Below are 23,953 nucleotides of genomic sequence, written 5' to 3'. Positions count from 1 at the left end.
TCATAGGTACAGTTTAGATAGTGCAGTGTTTCAGTTGAGCATCTTTGGGGCAGGAGAAATGGGAAAAAGGCAGGAAATTTTCCCATTTTGGCTATTTGTGCTTCAGTGCTGTTTCCTTATAGCTAGGATAACCGTATAATTTGTCGAAATTAGGACACCTGTGAAAGTGAAAGAGCGCACTGCTAACAATGATGCCAGGACAACCGTTGTTAACCGTAACCGTCCAGGCAAACTGGGACCGGTTGTCACTCTGTAGCTACGGCCTGCCTCTCCTCCTGGTCTCAGTAATGGCCCAAAGTTAAGCTATGCTGTTGTTGATGTTTTAATATTTGCCTGTTGGAAGACTTTTAAATCACTTTTTAAAAACTTGTCTTTGTCATGTCAAGTTTTGGCAATCCGTTTTTGAAAAGTCATATTTTCAGGGTTTTAAAAAATCTGCTTTCCCAAGGTTCTTATTTCACTTCTTCACCACCACTCTCTTGCAGGAGAGACAGAAAACGAAACCCATGAATAGTGCCTTTTTTTTTTTTTTTTTTTTTTTGCCACTGTGGATAATTTTTAGGACCTCCAGTCAAAGTTTAAAGAGAGAGAAGTTAGAAACTACTTGCTCTAATTAAGTTTTTTAGTCTGTGTCTAGATTTTGCACGCGTATTTCCCATTAACAAGGATAATTAAATGTTAACTGGACTTAACACATTTTCGAGTGCAGTCTTAATTAATTGCCTTTATTGATTAACTTTGTTCTTCTGGCCAAATGAAATGTCTGTGGAGGCTCTTTAAAGAAGTAGAAGTGTCATATAAGTGGCAGGCATTGTTCTATCACTGAAAGTTTGTATTTTAAAACAGAGAGAACCCTCATTTTTCTGGGATGATTTGGTTCAATGGGTTTTCAATATTTTTTAATCTGAGAACCATTTTAGTAAGTGAAATCTTGCATGGAAAATTCAATAGATACAACAAGTTATAGACCAGCTGCTTGCGTTGAAGTGAGTAGAGGTAATTGCGGTGGGGATAAGAAGGGGGCTGTGAGTTGCCTGCTGAGTCCACTCCAGGGTAAGGGGATAGGAACAGAGTAGAGGAGTCACATTGGGCTTGGGAAACCTACATTGTATTCCTCGTTTCAGTCCTAAATTTCTGCTACAGCCCAAAATATTAGTTTACTTCCAGAAATTTCCAATTCAATTGAGGGAAGATAATAGATTCTGCCATCTGCCTGCCACTCAGGGATAATATGTGAGCCATACGTGATAAATATGATATGTTTGGATTTCTGCCACTGACAATTTACATAAACCTAAAGTATTTCAGGTTTGTATAATAAAATTATTACTAAATATTAGAAAAGCAACAGACCCAAAGAGAGAAAAGAAAGCAGAAGTTTAATTGTTAAAAGTAAAGAATATATTAGCAAGAATCCCACTCTCTTTATATCTTCTGTTATTTATAAAGCCAAAGTGGCAGATTTACAGTTTGTTTTGTTTGTTTGTTTCAAATTTCCTTCTCTTACAACCATTGGTCCATCAGCTGGTGAATAGATAAACAAATCGTGGTATATCCACACAATGGAATATTATTTTAATTTAAAAAAGGGACTTTTGATACACACAAAAATATGGCTGAATCTCAACAACATTGTGCTGAAGGAAAGAAACCCAACACAAAGACCACATACATACTCAATGATTTCATTTATGTGACATTTTAGAAAAGACAAATCTAATCCAAGGTGGAGAGGATGGGGCACAAGGGAACATTTAGGGTTTTTGAAAATGTTTTGCATCTTGATTGTGGTAGTTACACAAATACGTAAATTTGTCAGAACTCATCAAATTATACACTTAAAACAGGTAAATTTTAATGTATGTAGACAACATGTTGATTTCATTGATTAATAAGTTTAATTTTCTTATGACAAATACTTTGTTCTTGGCACTGATGCCATTGGAACAAGATGAAATATTACATGAACTAATCCTGTACAAGATATAGATCAGTTTGCCTGATTTTATCTCTTGGGTACTATTATATCTGATTCTAGAAGCTTAAACTCTAGATGTGAATATTATTATTGTACTACTTCTATGTTTACGTCTAGTTTGACTTTACCCTCTGATTTATTTTATTTTTTCACCCCATTTTTAATGCTTGCTATTTTTTATGTTGAAGTACATCTATGCAAGTTATATCAAATCCTTTCTAGTACAACGTGAAATATAAATTTTAAAAATAAAATAAATTTATTTGGGGTTTTTATTACAAACAAAAATAATATGTATTTTTGCCTCACTATACTTATACACATACTAGTATATACACAGACACACTTATTAACCATTAATAGATTTAAAAATCCAATGAAGTTGGTGGATTTGAGAGGATATCTCTTAACTGTGATAGAACTAATAAATGAAATGTTTGCTGTTTTCTATGAATCCTCTCCTAAATAGATAGCAATTTAAAAAAACACCATGTATATATGTGTGTGTGTGTATATATATATATATATATATATATATATATATATACACACACACACATATATAAATAGTGGACACCCTGTAGTTGAGAAACTGTCAAGAAATAATACTAGACAACTCATTGGAAATTTATGGTATGGATTTTGATATTGTTTATCATGTTAGTGTTTGCAATAAAAATTAATAGCTATAAGCCTTGCTGTGGTATTTAGGAATACTCAAAATTAGCATTTCTTTCCTGGAATCAAAGCTGTCTTACAGCATTGATCAAGTGTACTGTTCAAAGGAGATTTGCTATTGGGAAATGTGTCCAAAGAAAAGTAAATAAATTAAATTTTAGGTAAGGAGTTGATGAAACAAATCTAGGAAGAAGCCTTATTAAGCACTTTCATATTTTTATATGAAATATATAAAATTTATAAAGAAATATGTCCCTGTAAACTAAAAATAAGGAAATCAGGCAAAACACACACACACACACACACACACACACACACACACACACCTCTATTAGAAGATACAGATGGTGCCTGCATGTGATTGTGATAGGAATGGACAATACAGACATGTTCATGAAACTAAAATTATCTAAAAATATCAAGTTTAAAATTTGTTCAAAATCCAAAAAACAGAACTAAATAAAAGGTGAATAGTAAGTACAATATAAAAAATAGAGCAACAACCATCATCTACAATTTTTGTATCAGTTAAAATTTGCTTTGTTGTAAGTTGAGTACCCTTTCTTTAAAATGTTTTTCATAGACACAAATGCACAATTGGCAAGTAAATTAATGTCTTTCTTTTCACTACAAATATTCATAAAGGAATAATATTATCACACAGCACGTTTCTTTCCTTAAGTTAAAAGCAGAGATGAACTAAAATTAAATCTCAAGTGTTGGAGATTTACAGCAAAGCTATGGCATCAATATTATGGCTGCCTTGGACCCTTGCCACTCAAAGTGTAGTCCATGGGTAAACCAGCAGCAGCATCACCTGGGAACTAGAAATGCTGACTCACAGGCCCAACTTGACCTCTTGAATCAGAATCAGCATGTTAACAATGAATCCAGGAAATCTGGATGCACTTTAATTTGAGAGGCCCTGTCCTAAACCATCAGCATAACCACAATTATTCAAGAAATCACTAAGGTGACAACCATCATGGTTTTCCTGAGACTGAGGGGTTCCCCTGGACTTGGTACTTTCAGAGCTAAGCCCAAGAAAGTCGTGGGCAAATTGAGATGAGTTGATCACCCTAAAATTGCCCAAGGTTCAACTTTAGCATGAAGGGGGAAAAGTCTGGATATGGGGAAATTACACTTCAGGTCAACTTCCATTAGTGTTAGCTCTTCTCTCATAATCTCTATTTCAACTCACTAGTTTTAAGTATTAAGAAAAGAAGTGAAGAACAGCTCTCTTTTCTCTGAGATGTTGAGATCTTTCAGCTCTTAAGTCCTTTTATGAATCAAAACATGGACTCCAAGGTCAAAGGCCTAAGAGGTCACATATGTTTGCTTTGTCAGGAAACTTGCCACAGGGTTAATACACTTGATAGTCACAAGCAAAGCATTTTGTCCTATTCCTTTCCTTGTTTCTCATTTAAGATTGTTAAACTGCGCCTCTTCCTTGTGTGTGATTATCTTACAGTTATAAAACCTCAAAGGAATGCCACCCGCCACCCGGGTAAAGCTGTTTGCTCTCATTACCTGGGAAAACAAGGTTCTGTTTATTCCTCGTGCTAGTGTCAGGGGGACCCTGGTTTAATTCCAACACAGACCTGGGTGTTGATTTCACACAAAGGGATTAGCTTAGGCAACTGTGGAAGTTCTAAGGAAGCCTCATAGGAGCCATCTAACTCCACAGTGTGACTAGGGAAAACTGGCTGTACAAAATAACACTAATTTTCATTTAACACATGTGATTAGCAAATAGTTATGAAGTCAAATAAAGTAAATAAAATGCCAGTGATGCTCTCTCATTCAGCATAGACACTGGTGTTGATTTTGAAATCATGCCTGATAAACGTTCCTTTTGTACAGTGCTAACCCGCCATGAGTGTGGAGGGTAGTCACTCATTGAAGCAGATGCTACTAGTGCTCCACCATAACCCTTCCAATCCCTTTACCATTTCCAACAGCCAGTTCTTAAATCTCTTAGTTGGCTGATTCCCCTCAGGCAACTGGGGCCTGCTTTGCCTGGAGACATAGAAAATTAGGCCTGGGAATCTGTAATCCCTGAGGGCAGCCCTTAACCAGTGAATGACAATATAGAGAATGAATATCCAAGCCCTTTTGCCCCCTGATGGGGACAATTGTGTTTCACATTGTCTCCAGAACTCCCCTATCAGATTAACCCAAAACAATATTCCTTGGAACTGTGCTTCCTATCACACCTTGCCTTGGCATCCTTTCCTTCCTTATTCCATACCTCCTCATAATTCACTTCCACATGAATCCTTGTCTCAAGGTCTGCCTTTGGGCAACCTAACCAGAGACACTCATGTTGCATAATTTGAAGAGCATCCCATCTTTCCTGTCTCAAAGAGAGATTTATACAACTTAACATGTAAATGGCCCTCAAGCATGTGCAAAGATGATCTACGTTGATCATGATTAGAGAAATGCAAATTAAAACTACACTGAGATACTATTTCTCACTTGTCAGAGGGGCAAAGCATTTCAAGGATTGACAGCATACTCCTTTGGTTAGGGTGTGGGGAAACAGGCACTTGCATTACAGAGCTGTTAGAACTGCAGTTCTTTGGAGCATTTGGAGCATCTTTAAGAAGTTACATATACCCTTTTAAAAAGCAAACCCACTTCTAGAAATCTAGCAAAAATACAAGCTGACATACATTAAAAAACTATTAATTTCTTTTTTTAATTAAAGTTTATTGGGGTGACAATTGTTAGTAAAATTACATAGATTTCAGGTGTACAATTCTGTATTACATCATCTATAAATCCCATTGTGTGTTCACCACCCAGAGTCAGTTCTCCTTCCATCACCATATATTTGATCCCCTTTACCCTCATCTACCACCCCCTCCCCCTTACCTTCTGGTAACCACTAAACTATTGTCTGTGTCTATGAGTTTTTGTTTCTCATTTGTTTGTCTTGTTCTTTTGTTGTTTTTGGTTTATATACCACATATCTGTGAAATCATATGGTTCTCTGCTTTTTTCTGTCTGACTTATTTCTCTTAGCCAAAATGTCCTTCGATAGATGAATGGATAAAGAAGTTGTGGTATATATACACAATGGAATACTATTCAGCGGTAAGAAAAGATGAAATAGGACCATTTGTGACAACGCGGATGGATCTTGAGAATATAATGCTAAGCGAAAAACTATTAATTTCACCAGCATTTTTAATAGCAAAAAATTGGCAATAACCCAAATGTTCCTTAATAGGAGACTGGTTGAATAAAATATGGTATATCTAAATAATGAAGAACTAGTCAGTGTTAAAAAGGAGGCAGATTTCTATGTACCACTATAGAGTAACCTCCAGGATACGTTGTTAAAAGTAAAAAAATAAATAAATAAATAAATAAAAAGTGAAGTAAAATGTGTGGTATAGCTTGCTACCTTTGGTCTTAGGACACACATACACATGCACACACGTGCACACGCACACACGCCTGCCCTCTTTTCAAAAGAAACAATGGGGGAAAAAACGAATGCAGAGTATCATTTATGAGAGGAAGGAGGGAATATGTGAGTAGGAACAAGGATGGAAGCTATAAGTCTCTAAATGTATTTTATTCTATAATTTTGACTTTGGAATTATAGATATTTTTTACACAAATAAAAACCAAAATTAAGCTAGAATAAAAAGCAAAGCAATCTCTAAATATAAAACAAACTTTAATGATAGAACCTAATTATAGATCAATTTAGCGGTATAACCACAGAAGAATTATTTCAAGTGACTTAAAATGTATTCCTTCTAAATCCTTTTACATTCTTTGAGGAACATAGCATAAAGACCAAATAACCTCAAAGAAATCTTACACTGCACTCAATTGTCTTATTTTTAATAATAATAGTGTTATTTTTGAGATTATGATATGTGAAGTAGGATAAATCAAATTATTATGTGAATTTAATTAGAAATAATTATTTTTCACTGTAAAAGAAAAGGGATACAAATATAAAATCAAATAAGTTAAAAATCTTGTAAACTTAAATTTGTCTTAGAAGTATCAATATAAACTCATTATTTGTTTTTCACTTTCTAAAAATGTACTTATTTCCTAATTCTATTCACTGAAAAAGTGTAGAGCCAATGAAAATCCAGTAGGAATGAGGACCACTAACATCCCAATTATGGTCTAAATAGCATTTGCCACAAAAAGGAAACAGAACTCCTTAGAATAATGTTTAGTTCCAAGTCTGGAGCAAGAAATGTATAAAACGAATCTGAGACAACATGTTGTAGAAAGCAAGGAAGGTATCAAAGTATCTATTGGGTTTATGACAAAAAGATTCCTGCTGATGAAAGACAGGTCAATTTGAGCATCAAAAGGAATAATGAAGCACACTAATATATAAATATTCATGAGTTCATAATATTTGAAAAAAAAGGTGAGCTTCTTTGAAAGTTACTGGAATATCAATTCATTATTCTAAAAATTGATTAATAAAGAATCAAATATTCTGTTCCTTGTATAAGCTATATTTTAGGATAACTACATAATTGATGCACAGCATTTCTAGAAACAATCATCAAAGGTTGTCAAAATGAAAAATAAAATGCGACTACATCATACTAAAAAGTTTTTACACAGCAAAGGAAGCCATCAATAAAATGAAAAGAAATCCTACTGAATGGAAAAGATATTTGCCAATGATACATCTGATAAGGCATTAATATCCAGAATTTATTAAGAAACTCGTATAACTCAACACCAAGAAAACAAACAATCCAATTAACAAATGGGCAGAAGACCTGAATAGACATTTCTACAAAGAGGACATTCAGATGGCCAACAGACATATGAAAAGATGCTCAACGTCACTAATCATCAAATAAATACAAATTAAAGCCACAATGAGATATCACCTCACACCTGTCAAAATGGCCATCATCAATAAATCAACAAAGTGTTGGAGAGGATGTACAGAAAAGGGAACCCTCATGCACTGTTGATCGGATTGCAAATTGGTGCAGCCACTATGGAAAACAGTATGGAAGTTCCTCAAAATATTAAAAATAGAAGTACTTTATGACCCAGCAATTCCACTCCTGGGTATTTATCCAAAAAAATCCAAAACACTAATTGAAAACAATATATACACCCTTGTGTTTACTGTAGCACTATTCACAACAGTCAAGATATGTAAACAACGGAAATGCCCATCAATAGACAATTGGATAAAGAAATTGTGTTACATTTATACAATGGAGTATTACTCTGCTTTAAAAAACTAAAATCTTACCATTTGCAACAACCTGAATGGACCTGGAGGGTATTATGCTCAGTGAAATAAGTCTGACCGAGAAAGACAAATACTATATGATCTCATATGTGGAATCTAAACAACAGAATAAACGAACAAACAAAATAGAAATAAATTCATAGGACAAACAAATGGTTGCTAGATGCGAGTGAGGTTAGGGGGCTGAGTGAGAAAGGTGAAGGGATTAGGAAGTACAAATTGGTAGTTACAAAATAGTCATGGAGATTTAAAGTAAAGCATAGGGAATATAGTCAATGATATGGTAATAATTATGTATAGTGTCAGGTGGGTACTAGACTAGTCAGGGGGTTCACTTCTTGAATTATATAAATGTCTAACCACTATGCTGTACACCTGAAATTAATATAAAATAATATTGAATATCAACTGTAATTGAAAAATTAACAAAAAGGGGGGAAAGGTGAAGGAGAATAAGAGATCCAAATTTCCACATGTAAAACAAGTAAGTCTTGGGGATGCACTGCTTTAGAGAATACAAAGAAATAGAAGATACTGCCCTTGTATTCAAGAGGTTTATGAGCTAATGGAGACAGGCCTGTTAACAAATAACAATAATACAAGGTAGAATCCAATGCAGAAACTAGTTCATAGCACATGAACATATTTTTCCCCTACCTGACCTACTTATCTGAAACGGCCAATTGCGCTTGGTGTGTGTGTGTGTGTGTGTGTGTGTGTGTGTGTGTGTGCGTGCGCACACATGTGTGTGGAAAGAGAGAGAGAGAGAGAGAGAGAGAGAGAGAGAGACCAAAGAAATTATTCAATACATACCAACCATTATTAATTTTTTTTATTTGATAATTGTGTGTGTGTCCAAATTTTTCTTACTTTTTTGTTTTGAACGGTGCTCTGTGAAATTTAAAAGGAAAAATTCCTCTCATAGGCATCATTATGAACAATTCTTGGTGAACGAAGACTTGGAAAACATCCAGTTACTGCTGGAGCTGCAGCTGACCAGCTAGAAACAGAGTCTATTGTTATTTCCCTCTCCAATGGCTTGTTTCTCTCTCCCATAAGAACCATTTCTCTTCATATGCTACTAGTGAAAAGCATTTAGGAAATATTGTAGGATTTATAAATATGTAATATGGTAGATGAGAGCTAGATCATAGTGTGATGGAGTCAAAATTCTTGACGCTTTAGAGTTTCTGACCATTACTCTTCCCATGCCCTTTAAAATGAGCCATTTTCTTGCCTTTTCCTTTTCTTGCCATCCAAGGAGGGAATTCTGGTGACACACTGTTTTTGAGAGCGTCTGTGCTGGAGGAATCATAAGGAAATGGTGAAGCAGATTTGTGGACAAGAGTTTCATGGAATCATGAGTTGTTAGATGTGGCTAACACATCCCTGTAAGCATGGATGTCAAGGTGTTGGTTCGAAGGAGAGAGACGGGAAAGCACCTGTGATGTGTGATGGGAGAGGAATAAAAACGGGAGTTTTAAGGCTTATTGCTGAGGGCTGTGTGTTTCCCTTCATGGGAGTTCCTGAAACATAACTAAAACATTTAACCTATTTAAAATGTACTTTTAGTTGTATGAAATGTGCTCTTTTGAAAACACCACTTGAGGAATGGTTTTATAACACTAATAGTATTGCCTTTAAAGTAGTAATACTAACTAGTAACATTTTCAGTCTGTCCTTTTCCTTCTCAGGGTACTCAACGAATGTTTGCAGCTGCGTGTTCAGAGTCTGTGATAGCTACTAGGTTTTCTTCTGGTGAATGCAAAGCTAACATGGATAATGGTGAAAGATTCCCATGAATCAGATTTGAAACTTTATTTGGGCCATTTAGCCTGATTCAATTACAATTGGGCCATTTTTCCCCTTCATAAGAACCTATTAAGTGAAGAACCGATAAGTAACATGATCTTAGTTTTACAAATGGATGAATTTAGGTGCAAGAGATTAGTTGCTTTCTCTAGGGTCACTTGATGAATTGAGTCTCCTGATTTATTAAATTGCAGAGTTGGAATCAACTTCCAGTAATGCTTTCTCCCTAAGAGAATACCCAGATGATTTTGGCAACTGGATCAGCTACATCAGATATAAGAATGAGGGGAAGATCCGATCAAACCTACTGATGTTCCAGCAGCCTCTTCACCCTAATATTCTGCCGTGAACACTAGGGTGACATTACTCTCGAGGAAATACCGTTTGGGGCTTTTTGTGCTTTGAAAAAGGCTTCACTCCCTTCACTCCTGCCTATATCCTGACCCCACCTGCAATCTCTCCTCTTTCCACACATTACCCTAGAAGAAACATACCCTCAGCTACTTTAAGTAGACTGAAATTTGGAGGGATTTCAGAAATGGAATGTTAGACAATAAGATTTTGATTTTGCTCTTTTGAGTAGCAAAGACCCAGGAAATATTACCAGCACAAAAGTGGGACAGAGTATGAATTTTGCTTGAGTTTGTTTGTTGTTTATGATGCTATGAAATAGAAAGTTTAAGATTATTCTTGATAACATACCCATGAATAAATGGGTCAGGAAGGACTGCTCTGAATCAGCCTTGTCACTAATAAGAGGAGGACGTCACCAACCTCTTAAACACTCTCCCATGGGTAACAGATCTATTTGGTAGCTATTGTCCCTCTCCCTGCTAGCAGAACACAATTCATGTCATGGGGAAAGCTCAAGGGTGGTCGAGGAACGCACATTTTATAAAAAAGCTCAACTGTCTGAACTCTAAAATGGATGTATTTAATTTGCTCCTGAAATGGTTTGCAATTATCTTCCCTTGTCACTGCATTTTTCAGGATGGAGAAAGACAGTGTGTTTATGGTACACTTCAAGTTCTTGGAGTGACTGATAGCACTGCAACTTGGATGATTCAGGAAGGATGTTTACGCTCTTTAATGTATTATTTTAATATGTAAATTTAAAGAAGACTGTTCCTCCAGCTGAATTGGTTTTGTGACATCCCATTGAGTCCCCATAGTTTATATAGTAAGACTGACTGCTTTTGCTTAGGGTGACCTGCCTGGCCAGAGGGAAGAAAAATCACTGTTGGGCCTAAATTTATTCCCAGTGTTGACTCATCTTCCCAAATGCATCAGCACAATCTGATTTTCCTTGATCAAGGATATGGCAAAAATGAGACCCTTGACCTGAGTCAAGAACTCTTCCAAATTCTGTTCCTCATCTTCCAAGGCAGGAATACAAACTCAGCATCTGGCGAACGGGTTGTAACCATTTTGAGGTCACAAACCTTTTGAGTATCTGATGAAAGCTGCATTGACCAGGGTCCTCTGAGATGGGATTCGCTGTTAAAGAGATTTATTGAGAGAAAGACTGGTGAGGGGAAATGAGTGGGGAGGGCAGAACTGGGGAGGCTAGGAGAGCCGAGAAGGATATCTGATCCAACCCCACGTAGAGGAGAGAGGGAAGGAAGGGAGATTAGGTGAAAGTATCTTAGACTTCAGTGCAGTTTTAAGAGAGTTCTACAAGGCTTTCAGGTGTCCTAGCTCCAAAGTTGTCTATCAGAGGAGTCACGACTCCCAGGAACATGCATGCCTTAGCGTCCCTGCCATGCTCACTCACTGCCCTCGGTGCCACTGGGGCTCTCAGTCACGTACACTCCTAAGAGGGTCATTCTCGTGGCTGCCAGTCTACTCCCTGCGCTGCACAGATCTACTTCTCACAGATTCAGTAACACTCTCTATGGTTCCCATGGACCTCTCATCCTGAGGGGAAAGCTCAGAAAAGGAGGGTTGAGCTTCCGGAAAAATGGCGGCGTGAGGTGAGCCTCTGTAAAGCTCCCCTGGAATTTACAACGAATCGAACAACAAAAACTCCACAAAGGACTCCCTGCACAGCACACAGGCAACACGAAGAGGCCCACTACTGACTGAAATCACCTACAGGTGGGAGATTCGCGCGAGTGGAGGGAGGAGGGAAGGAAGAAGTGCGCGGAGACGGAGACGCGCGGGCGGAGGACGCAGACCTCGCTCAGTGCGCCGAGCTCGCTGCTCCCCGGAGCTACCGCAGCTGCGGGAGAGGGAAGAACTCGGACTGCTAGGGCTCCGCTTATGGCCCACAGAGCTGAGGGGGCAGCATATAACACGGCTGAACCTAACGCTCACGGCAGAGACCTCGGAGAAAAGACTGAGGGAAAAAGGCTGAAAACGGTGGTTTAAGTTCGTACTGCCGAACAGAGAACGGAGCCTTAGGCACTGAGACTAGCCGCCCCCTCCCTCCCCTTCCAGAGCTCGCCCCGCCCCCACCTGCCCGGTGCTAAAAGCGAAACAGTAGCAGTGTCAGATCAAAACAACAGAAAATTTGCTGTTTTGAGAACTGTGGACTGCAAACACAATTTCACAGCCCAACTAGTTCCAGCAAAGGGGAGAGAGCTGTGGAAGCAGGACGGGCTGTGGTGGTGGTCGCCGCCATTGCTCTGGGCCACCTCTCACAACTGACCCCACCTATCTGGGCGGATCCCTGCAGGAGTAAACAGAACTGCTGAAACCTACGGGCTCTGAATCAGGAGCTGGAAGAGCTTTGGAACATCAAAAGCTCTCCGCATACCCAGTGGGACACTGCGCCCTGTGACCTAGATGAACTATTAACAGAGGAGAAGCCCGTCTCCCAGGGAATCCCCCCATTGTGTGAGAAGTTGGAATAGTGCAGAGAAAACATAGCACTACTGTGTGGGAGAAGGAAAATAAGTTGCAGTTGGAGAAATAATAAAACATTCTACCAACAAGTACTGGCAAACAAAAGAAAGACCGCTTTCTATCAACCTGTTGCAGAAGCCACTCCTGTAGATGTCTAGGAAGAGAAATAGTAAACCAGTAATCGCCATGAATAACCAAGGCAACAAGATAACTCAGAAAGAAAGTGAAAAATCTCCAGAGAAGGCACTTAAAGATACAGAAATATGTGACTTAAATGACAGAGAATTCAAGATTGCAGTTCTGAAAAAACTCAACGAGATACAAGAAAACACAGATAGGCAGTTAAAGGAACTCAGAAACTCAATCAAAGAACAGCATGAGCATTTTACGAAAGAGATTGAAATCTTAAAAAAGAACCAAATAGAATTTCTGGAGATTAAGAACTCAATAGAAGAAATTAAGAATGAAATAACCAGCTTAGGTAGTAGAGTTGACCAGATGGAGGAAAGAGTCAGTGACATCGAAGATAGAAACCTGGAAATGACACAGAGAGAAGAAGAAAGAGACTTGAGACTTAAAAGAAATGAAAGAAATCTACAAGAACTTTCTGACTCCATCAGAAAGAGCAATATAAGAATAATGGGCATACCAGAAGGAGAAGAAAGAGAGAAGGGAACAGAGAATATATTCAAACAAATTGTCGATGAGAACTTCCCAAATTTGTGGACAGAACTGGACCCTCGAATCCAAGAAGCAAATAGAACACCTAGTTACCTCAATCCCAACAGGCCTTCTCCAAGGCACATTGTATTGAAGCTCTCTAAAATCAACGACAAAGAAAGAATCCTCAAGGCAGCCAGGGAAAAGAAGACGGTAACTTACAAAGGAAAGCCCATTAGATTATCATCAGATTTTTCAGCAGAAACTCTACAAGCCAGGAGGGAGTGGAACCAAATATTCAAACTATTGAAAGAGAGAAATCATGAGCCAAGAATAATATATCCAGCAAAGATATCCTTTAGATATGAAGGAGGAATAAAGACCTTTCCAGACATACAGAAGCTGAGGGAATTTTCTAATACACGACCTGCACTACAAGAAATACTAAAGGAGGCTATTCGACCACCACCAACAGGGACAATTTGTGGCAACCAAAACTCAAAAAGGGGGAGAGTAAAGGCCTGAACCGGAATATGGGAATGGAGAAAGTAAGCGTGCTGAAGATAATGGAATACTCTAAATATCAAACTTTCTTTTACATAAACTTAAGGGTAACCACTCAAAAAAAATCCAGAACTGAAATATATACTGAAATAAGAGAAGAAACAGAGGGAAACATCGTAGAATACCACCACACAGAAATAATAGACAACAACAAAAAGGCAAAGAAACAATGGAGACACAGCCTTACCAGAAAACTAAAGATAGAATGACAGGAAATCCTCACATATCAATAATCACCCTAAATGTAAATGGACTGAACTCACCAATAAAAAGGCACAGAGTAGCAGATTGGATCAAAAAACTAAACCCAACCATATGCTGTCTACAAGAGACACATCTCAGCTACAAGGACAAGCATAGACTCAAAGTGAAAGGGTGGAAATTGACACTCCAAGCAAATGGTACCCAGAGAAAATCAGGTGTAGCCATAATGATATCAGATGAAACAGACTTCAAGGTGAAAAAGATAACAAGAGATAAAGATGGACATTTCATAATGGTGAAGGGGACTGTACAACAAGAAGACATAACAGTCATCAATATTTATGCCCCCAATCAGGGAGCACCGAAATACACCAAGCAACTACTAACAGAACTAAAGGGAGAAATTGACCAAAACACAATTATACTAGGGGACTTAAATACATCATTGACAGCTATGGATAGATCATCCAAACAGAAAATAAATAACGAAATAGTAGCCCTAAATGACACATTAGATGAAATGGACATAATTGACATTTATAGAGCACTTCATCCTAAAACATCAGACTATACATTCTTTTCTGGTGTACACGGAACATTCTCAAGGATAGACCATATATTGGGACATAAAATCAGTCTCAACAAATTTAAGAAGATTGAAATCATACCATGCATATTCTCTGATCACAAGGCTTTGAAATTGGATATCAACTGTAAAAAGAAAGCGGGGAAAAACACAAATACATGGAGATTAAACAACATACTTTTAAAAAAGGACTGGGTCAAAGAAGAAATTAGAGAGATCAAAAGATACATAGAAACAAATGACAATGAAAATACATCCTACCAAAATTTCTGGGATGCAGCGAAAGCAGTTTTAAGAGGGAAATTTATCTCATTACAGGCCTATCTCAAGAAACAAGAAAACTCCCAAATAAATAACCTCATGTTACACCTTAAAGAACTAGAAAAAGAAGAACAAGTAAAACCCAAGGTCAGCAGAAGAAAGGAAATAATAAAAATTAAAGCAGAAATAAATGAAATAGAGAACAAAAAGACAATAGAAAAAATTAATGTGACAAAGAGCTGGTTCTTTGAAAAGATTAACAAAATTGACAAACCCTTGGCTAGACTTACTAAGATAAAAAGAGAGAAGACACTGATTAACAAAATCAGAAACGTAAAAGGGGAAGTTATCACGGACACCACAGAAATACAAAGGATCATCCAAGAATACTATGAAGGACTATATGCCACCAAATTCAACAACCTAGAAGAAATGGACAAGTTCTTAGAAACATATAGCCTTCCAAGGCTGAACCATGAAGAACTGGAAAATCTAAACAGACCGATCACCAGTAACGAAATTGAATCAGTCATCCAAAACCTTCCCAAAAGCAAAAGTCCGGGACCAGATGGCTTCACTAGTGAATTCTACCAAACCTTCAAAGAGGATCTAATACCAATTCTGCACACACTCTTCCAAAAAATTGAAGAAGAGACAGTACTCCCTAACTCATTTTATGAGGCCAACATTACCCTGATACCAAAACCTGGTAAGGACAGCACAAAAAAAAGAAAACTACAGACCAATATCTCTAATGAATACCGATGCAAAAATCCTAAATAAAATTCTAGCAAATCGAATACAACAATGCATTAAAAAGATTATTCATCACGACCAAGTGGGGTTCATCCCCGGGGCACAAGGATGGTTCAACATACGAAAATCCATCAATGTGATACATCACATAAACAAAATAAAGGACAAAAATCATATGATTATATCAATTGATGCAGAAAAAGCATTTGGCAAGATACAACATCCATTTATGATTAAAACACTTAATAAAATGGGTATAGAAGGAAAATACCTTAACATAATAAAGGCCATATATGACAAGCCCTCTGCTAATCTCATAATTAATGGAGAAAAGCTGAAGCCCTTTGCTCTACGTTCAGGAACACGACAGGGATGTCCCCTATCACCTCTGCTTTTCAACATAGTGTTGGAAGTCCTTGCCAGAGCAATCAGGCAAGAGAAAGAAATAAAAGGCATCCAAATTGGGAATGAAGAAGTTAAATTATCACTCTTTGCAGATGACATGATGCTATATATAGAAAACCCTAAAGACTCCACCAAAAAGCTATTAGAAACAATCAACGAATACAGTAAAGTTGCCGGCTACAAAATCAACGCACAAAAGTCCATTGCCTTCCTATATACTAACAATGAAATCTCAGAAAAAGAAATACAAAAAACAATTCCTTTTGCAATTGCAGCAAAAAGAATAAAATACCTAGGAATAAACTTAACCAAGGATGTGAAAGACCTATATGCTGAAAACTATAAGACATTTTTGAAAGAAATTGAAGAAGACACAAAGAAATGGAAAGACATTCCGTGCTCATGGATTGGAAGAATCAACATAGTTAAAATGGCCATATTACCCAAAGCAATATACAGATTCAGTGCAATCCCCATCAAAATCCCAATGGCATATTTTAAAGAAATAGAACAAAAAATCATCAGATTTGTTTGGAACCACAAAAGACCCCGAATAGCCAAAGCAATCTTAAGAAAAAAGAACTATAATGGAGGTATCACACTTCCTGACTTTGGCCTGTACTACAGGGCCACAATCATCAAAACAGCATGGTATTGGCAGAAAAACAGACACATAGACCAATGGAATAGAATTGAGAACCCAGAAATAAAACCACATAAATATGGACAGATAATTTTTGACAAAGAAGCTAAAAACATACAATGGAGCAAAGACAGCCTCTTCAATAAATGGTGCTGGGAGAATTGGATAGCCACGTGCAAAAGAATGAAACTGGACTGCTATTTGTCACCATGTACCAAAGTTAATTCAAAATGGATCAAAGACTTAAGCATAAGACCTGACACAATAAACTGCATAGAAGAAAACATAGGTACTAAACTTATGGACCTTGGGTTCAAAGAGCATTTTATGAACTTGACTCCAAAGGCAATGGAAGTAAAAGCTAAAATAAACGAATGGGACTATATGAAACTTAAAAGCTTCTGCACAGCAAAAGAAACCATTGACAAAATAAAGAGGCCACCAACTGAATGGGAGAAGATTTTTGCTAACAGTGCCTCCGATAAGGGGCTAGTATCCAGAATATACAAGGAACTCATGCAACTCAACAACAAAAAAACAAACAACCCAATTGAAAAATGGGCAGAGGACTTGAAGAGACATTTCTCCAAAGAGGACATACAAATGGCAAATAAACATATGAAAAAATGCTCAACATCACTAATCATCAGAGAAATGCAAATCAAAACCACAATGAGATATCACCTCACCCCAGTCAGAATGGCTATCATCAACAAGACAAATAGTAACAAATGTTGGAGAGGTTGTGGAGAAAAAGGAACCCTCATACACTGTTGGTGGGAATGCAGACTGGTGCAGCCGTTATGGAAGGCAGTGTGGAGGTTCCTCAAAGAATTACGAATAGAATTGCCGTATGACCCAGCAATCCCTCTCCTGGGTATCTACCCAAAAAATCTGAAAACATTTAGAGATAAAGACACGTGTGCTCCAATGTTCATTGCAGCTTTGTTTACAGTGGCCAAGACATGGAAACAACCAAAATGTCCTTCGATAGATGAATGGATAAAGAAGTTGTGGTACATATACACAATGGAATACTATTCGGCAGTGAGAAAAGATGATATAGGAACATTTGTAACAACATGGATGGATCTTGAGAGAGTAATGCTGAGCGAAACAAGTCAGACAGAAAAAGCAGAGAACCATGTGATTTCACTGATATGTGGTATATAAACCAAAAACAACAAAAGAACAAGACAAACAAATGAGAAACAGAAACTCATAGACACGGACAATAGTTTAGTGGTTGCCAGAGGGTAAGGGGGGTGGGGGGGGAGGTGAGGGTAAGGGGGATCGAATATATGGTGATGGAAGAACTGACTCTGGGTGATGAACATACAATGGGATTTATAGATGATGTAATACAGAATTGTACACCTGAAATCTATGTAATTTTACTAACAATTGTCACCCCAATAAATTTAATTTAAAAAAAAAAAAGGAGGGTTAGTGGGACGAATTGCAACTCCTGTTGCTGCAGCTGGTCTTGGAGCTACAGTCGCTATTCATCCTCTCTCCTTTACTATCCATTCTAAATTTCTCTTGCCCTCAGCTATCCCATCTGTAGGTCTTACTGGCTATACCTGCTGGTATAACCCAAACTCTCATTCCTGAGAAGCCTAAGCCCTTGGGAATCATACTCTTTCGAGGCTGGAATTGCTACACTTGCCCATTCACAGTCATAAGTGGGGAAGAGAGTAGCAATAGGTGCCCAGGTGTACCACCTGCGTAACACACACATTCCTCCCTGCTGCCATCATGTAAAAACAGCCAGACTTCTTCCTCTTTTTTTTTTTTAAATTTCTACTTTATTATAGTTTGTAAAACACTGTACCAGATATTAATTCTTCATTAACATTCAATGCCTCACTATTTTCATTTTCACTATGTTCATTTCAAGAGAAAATGAAGTACTCTTTCCATTTAAGTACTATATACTTTTGAAAGTTATATGTTATATTAAATATAATACCTATATTTTATTTATTTTTTATTTTTTTATTTTAATGTGTCTTTTTTTTTTCTTCCTCTTAACGATCAGCATCAATTACTCTTGCCACCATTGTGACTCCTCTTCTTGCTGGCTGATTCCTGGGCACAAGGAGCCTAAAGTGTCCTGGTGGTGGCCATAGCTTGTAGTTCAATGGGACCCTTCCTGCATCTTCTGGCAAAAGTGTGCCCTCTTTGCAGACCATGACCACCAACCTTGCCCTGCCCAGAGCTGATGGGACTGGAAGCACAGAGTCCTCACGTGGTAAGTGGGGCCACTCATGCTTCTACCCCTTGATCTCTGGATCCATGTATTCTTCCTGCAGGGGACACAGCACCAGATGGAGGTCTCTGATTTAATATCTACACTGTATCCTGAAGGGCACCCCCTTCTTTCAGAGTGTAGCCTCAAAACTGGCAATTCAGTTACTCCTTTCAAAAGCCATTCCAGTGTTCTGGGAAGCTGGCTGCCTCTGGATAGTGTGGTATGTGATACAACCAGTGGAGGCCTTGGTCATGGGCTCCATCTCACTCCTCCTTTGCTGTAAAATGGGTCCGCTGGTCAGATGCTATGCTATGCAGAATTCCATGCTTGTGGATCAGGCCTCCAAAGTCCCCTGGGTAATGGAACTGTCTGAGGCTCTCCAGGCAGGAAAGCTGAACCCACACATGGAATAAGTATCTATCCCTGTGAAGACAAACTGCTGACCCTTCTGGGATGGAAGGGGCTCAGTGTTGTTGACTTGACACCATATGATCAAGGGATAGCGCTATATCAGGAAGCTCATTATGAGACTCTGTTGTCAACAGGTTGGACATTCAGAGGTAGCAGTAGCTAGATCAGCTTTGGTAAGTGGGAGTCGATGTTATCGGCCTATATCTCGGCCACCACGGCCACTTCATGAATATGCCCATCGTGTCAATTCTGGGGGGGGCTGATGACAAAGGAGAACTGCTGTCAACTGGCTGACTCATTTTCTCTACTTGGTTTTATGGTGCCTCTTCTGTGGTTGACATTTATGTGTGATACAAAGATCTTCACATTTTGTACCCCTTCCCATGTTTCTACTCACAAGCCTTTACCCCAGAACTCCTTGTATCTGATCTTGTAGCCTTCCCTTCCAGGCCATTGGCCACTTCCCATTAATCTAAATATTCTTACCTCAGACCCCTGTTCCTCCCGCACAAAGTGGATGACCAGATGCACCATCTCAGCTCTACCCATTGGGAAGATTTTCCCTCTCATTATCATTCAGGGCCTCTCCAGTATGTGGTGTAATGTAACTGCCATCCATTTTCAGCTTCATTCACACGCTGAGCCAAACCATCTGTAAACAAGAGCTTTCTTCTCCTCCTCCAGCTGTCTGTGTGGGAACCCTCCCCCGTATGGCTATAGGTTCAAGCCTTGGTGGGGCACTGGTACCACTCTTAGGAGTGACTCGGGGATCTGGGCTACCTGCTCATGCAGTTTACTTGTGTTCTCTGGTCTTGCCCGGCCCCCATCCTGGATGTACCATTTTCATGTTATTATGGACTGATGGCTAGGCCTCTCTGACTTTCTGACTTGACAGTTCAGAAAGAACCCAACTCGTAATGGATAGCTCCAGCTGCACGGTCACTTGGTGCCTGTGGTCAAAGGTTTTGTCCCTAGCAGGGCACGGTAACATACCAGGACTTGTTCTCAAACGGCATATCATTTCCTGCTATGGGAAGCATGCTTTTGCTCCAGACCCCTAGGGCCTACATTGTTTTTCTCCTGCTAGAGTTTGCCATAATCCCCATACAGTATCTTGTTCCACTTTTAACACCATCTAATCTGCTGGATGATATGGCTCAAGTGGCAAGATTGCTTGAAGTATAACCTGGACCTGCTACAGAACCCTTTCTTGCTTTGGACCCCACTTAAAGCTGGCAGTCTTCCATGCCAGAGGGAAATGTTTAGGAATGAAACGTGCTTTAGCTCCCTCCAGAACCCAAAAGTCTACCAGTTGCTGTGCTTCCTTCTCTGTGGTAGAAGTTGTAAGATTCAGCACTGTTTTTTTACTTTGGAGGGGGTATTCCCGCATGTCCCTGACTGCTGGACCCCTCCATAGGGATCACCACCAATAAAATCTTCAGCAGTTAAATCACTGCTCTGTGCCAGGGACTATCTGTGTCCCACCTCCCAACCAGGGCAGTGTCATCTTAATCTGCAGGGCAATAAATAACCAAATTCCAGCTCCATATCTTACTGTCTATATTCTCAGACCATTCCTGGTAGCAGTTATGCAGTCTGGGTCTTAGGAGAAGTAGATACCACAACAGAACTAGCCATGCAAGAGATGTATTAGGACAGGGCCTATGAGGTAGTACGAGCACAGAACCGCGGGAGGCTGAAGACCTCAAAGCAGATCTGACTCTGGGTGAAGGAGTGACAGAAGGGAGGAAGATGGTACGAAGGTCGGGTGGAAGCATTTTAGACTGCAGCACAGTTCTGAAGGTGTCCTACAAGGCTGTCAGAGAATCCTTGAGCCAGAGGTGCTGTCAGGCCCTGCATCATTGGCTTGGAGCAGGCTGTGAGACGTGTGGCCTTGGCATCAACACAGTAATGGATGTCAGACTGCAGGAGCGGAACCATCTGATGGGTGCCGCAGGAGATCTGAGACATCTGTCTTCATGGCTGCCACAAAAGCTTTGTTTCCCGTCACAGAAAAAAATACTAATCTACACATGTAAAAATGTGTGTCATTTCATGGGGTTCATGGACCCTCTCAAGTCCATTCCTTGGACCCCATGGGCAGTTAAGAATGCCTGTTTTCAAAATTTATTGCTGATCTCATTTAACAAGAATAGATAGCTGTGGGCTTTTATTTGAAACATAAACAACACCTCTTTGAGACACTATAAATTCCTTAAGGATGTATTATAGCCTCTTCATTAAAAAGGGGGGGCCTAGATCCTCTTAATATAATGTATAGTAATATATACATTGTAGATAAACCAAATATGTTGGATGGATATCCACTAAGGATCCCAGCTGAAAAGTCCTATTTTGGGGATAGTTTTAGCAGTAGATTTGGGAAGAAACAGTGGCTTTTCAATCGTTTATTTGTTTATTTATTATTTCAGTTATAGTTGACATTCAATATTATCGTATATTAGTTTCAGGAGTACAGCATAGTGGTTAGACATTTACATAATTTATACAGTGATCCCCTCGATTAGTCCAGTACATAGTTGTTGCAACATTATTGACTAAGTTTTCTGTGCTGTACTTCACATCCCCATAACTATTTTGTAACTGCCAATTTGTATTTCTTAATCCCTTCACCTTTTTCACCCAACTCCCCAACCCCGTCCCCTCTGGTAACCTTCTGGCTTTTCAATCTTGAAGACCTGTCTTATCTCGCAGTTTCGCAGAGCAGAAATTTGGTGAATCTATCAATTACAGAAGGTTCAGACCTTCATTCTAATAAATTTGTTTAATCAAATAAAATGTTTTCAAAATGTAATTCCTCTTTGATAAGCAGTGCAGTTGAAGCAGTGCAGTGGAGTACATTTCCAAATCTAGATGAAGGATAACCTTGGACAACTCATTTAACATTTAAATCCTGTTTTGGATTTCCCTACCTTTTTTAATGATTAAAAATGTAAATGCATTTATTTATTTATTTATTTATTTTTATTAAAATGTAACTAACATACAATATTAGATTAGTTTCAGGTGTACACCATAGTTATTCAACATTTATATACCTAAAGACGTGATCACCATGATAAGTCCAGCAACCATCTGACACAGTACCACGCTATCACAATATTGTAGACTATATTCCCCATGCTGTACCTTACATCCCCATGATTTATTTGTTTTATACCTGGAAATGTAAACCGTATTCCCCTTCAACTTTTCCCCCATTTTAATTATTCAATGACAGTTGACATTCAATATTATTTTTATATGAATTTCAGGTATACTGTGTAGTAGTTAGACATTTATATAATTTAATAAGTGATCCCCCTGACTAGTCTAGTACCCACATAGCACTACACATAGTTATTACCATACTATTGACTATATTCCCTATGCTGTACATTGCATCCTCATGAATTATTTGTTTTATACCTGGAAATTTGAACCTCTTATTTCCCTTCACCTTTAATCCCACTTTTTAATTTTTGATTTACAGTTGACATTCAATGTTATTTTATATTAATTTCAGGTATACAGCATAGTGGTTAGATATTTATATAAGAAATGAACCCCCTAACTAGTCTAGGACCCACCTGGCACTATACATAGTTATTACCGTATCATTGACTGTATTCCCTATGCTTTACTTTATATCCCTGTGACTATTTTGTAACTACCAATTTGTACTTCTTAATCCCTTCCCCCTTTTCACCCTGCCCCCAACCCCCCTACCATCAGTCACCCTCATAAATCTAGTACCCATCTGACACCACCCATAGTTATTACAATATTATTGACTGTATTCCTTATGCTATACCCTACATCCCCATGACTGCTTTGTAACAACCAATTTGTACTTCTTTTAATCTTTTCCTCTTCTTCACCCCCACCCCGACCCCCTCCCATCTGGCAACCATCAAAATGTTCTCTGTATCTATGAATTTGTTTCTGTTTTGTTTGTTTGTTTATTTTGTTCTTTAGATTCCACATATAAGCGAAATCACACTGTATCTGTCTTTCTCTGTCTGACATACTCTGCTCAGTATAATGCCCTCTAAGTCCATCCATGCCACCACATGTGGCAAGACCCCATTCCCTTCCCTTACCCAGCGATATTCCATTGTATACGAGTATATGTACCACCTCCTCTTTATCCATTCATCCATCTATGGATGCCCAAGCTGCCTCTACATCCTGGTCAATGTAAACAATGCTGCAATGAACATATGGATGCACATATTCCCTCCAAGTAGCATTTTGGGTTTCTTCAGATAAATACCCAGAAGTGGGAGTACTGGGTCCTTTCTGTCTCTTGTTATAAAGTCTGTTTTGTCTGGTATAAGTATTGCTACCCCAGATTTTTGTTTTCCTTTCCATTTCCATGAAATGTCTTTTTCCATCCCTTTACTTTCCATCTGTGTGTCTTTCTATCTGAAGTGAGTCTCTTATAGGCAGCATATGTAGGAGTTTTGTTTTCTTATCCATTCAGCCCTCCTGTGTCTTTTGATTGGAGCATTTAATCCATTTACATTAAAGTAATTGTTGATAGATATGTACTTATTGCCATTTATTATTCATTTTTTTAATTTTAAAGAAGTCCCTGTAAGATTCCTTGTAATACTGGTTTG

General features: G+C 38.4%; 1 long non-coding RNA gene across 9 annotated transcripts in view; it reads left to right on the top strand.

Moving 5' to 3' along the window:
* LOC141569739 (uncharacterized) overlaps positions 1-23,953 on the top strand; it is a 215,331-nt gene that overhangs the window by 97,259 nt on the left and 94,119 nt on the right. For 2 of the 9 annotated variants that reach the window (XR_012493499.2, XR_012493500.2), the window contains exon 6: positions 18,705-18,917. The exons of the other annotated variants lie outside the window; for them this stretch is intronic. This is a non-coding gene — a long non-coding RNA (uncharacterized LOC141569739). The remainder of the gene's footprint in view (positions 1-18,704; positions 18,918-23,953) is intronic. 9 annotated transcript variants of the gene reach the window in all.

Source organism: Rhinolophus sinicus, chromosome 18 (genome assembly GCF_057876585.1).
Source record: "Rhinolophus sinicus isolate RSI-liver-muscle chromosome 18, RSI-T2T, whole genome shotgun sequence".
NCBI classification, from domain to species: domain Eukaryota; kingdom Metazoa; phylum Chordata; class Mammalia; order Chiroptera; family Rhinolophidae; genus Rhinolophus; species Rhinolophus sinicus.
This window is presented reverse-complemented; position numbering and strand designations above follow the sequence as displayed.